Source organism: Cariama cristata, unplaced genomic scaffold (assembly GCF_000690535.1).
Source record: "Cariama cristata isolate BGI_N322 unplaced genomic scaffold, ASM69053v1 scaffold17917, whole genome shotgun sequence".
In the NCBI taxonomy this organism is placed as follows: domain Eukaryota; kingdom Metazoa; phylum Chordata; class Aves; order Cariamiformes; family Cariamidae; genus Cariama; species Cariama cristata.
Genome location: NW_009625120.1, coordinates 4196 through 4593, shown reverse-complemented (window position 1 = coordinate 4593; position 398 = coordinate 4196). Strand labels below are relative to the sequence as shown.

Here is a 398-nt window from a genome sequence, read left to right as displayed (position 1 = left end):
GGGGCCCCCACCGCCAGGCTCTTAGCCCCCTCCCCAGCTGGGGGGGAATTTTGTTTTAACACTGATGCGAGCGGCTGTGCCTCGCTTTAACAAGCTGCCAGCTGCACGAAGCGACGTTTTGGCATTTGAGGGGGCTGTAATGATCCTTAATTGACCTATTTTTACCCCAAACAGTACGAGGCCACAGAGGAAACAGTACCAAGGCAGCTGCCAGATAATCGATGTTGCCTGTTTCACCCTTGCATCCAGCACCTTGTTAGGGTCAGGGCTTTGGGTTTCTCCATCCTTGTGCAGGGAGATTAAATTTCGGCTGGGGGACCAATGCCCCATGGGTCCCAGCTCCCCCGGGCTGCCAGGAGCCCTCTCCTGCGGGGAGCCCAGAGGGGTGCCAAGGGGCA

The 398-nt window shown here is 57.8% G+C and overlaps 1 protein-coding gene across 1 annotated transcript in view; it reads left to right on the top strand.

Moving 5' to 3' along the window:
• The window catches only part of ASS1 (argininosuccinate synthase 1), a gene marked incomplete at its 3' end in the record, with an annotated part of 8244 nt that overhangs the window by 3923 nt on the left and 3923 nt on the right, over nucleotides 1-398 (top strand). The gene's annotated exons all lie outside the window — the stretch shown is intronic.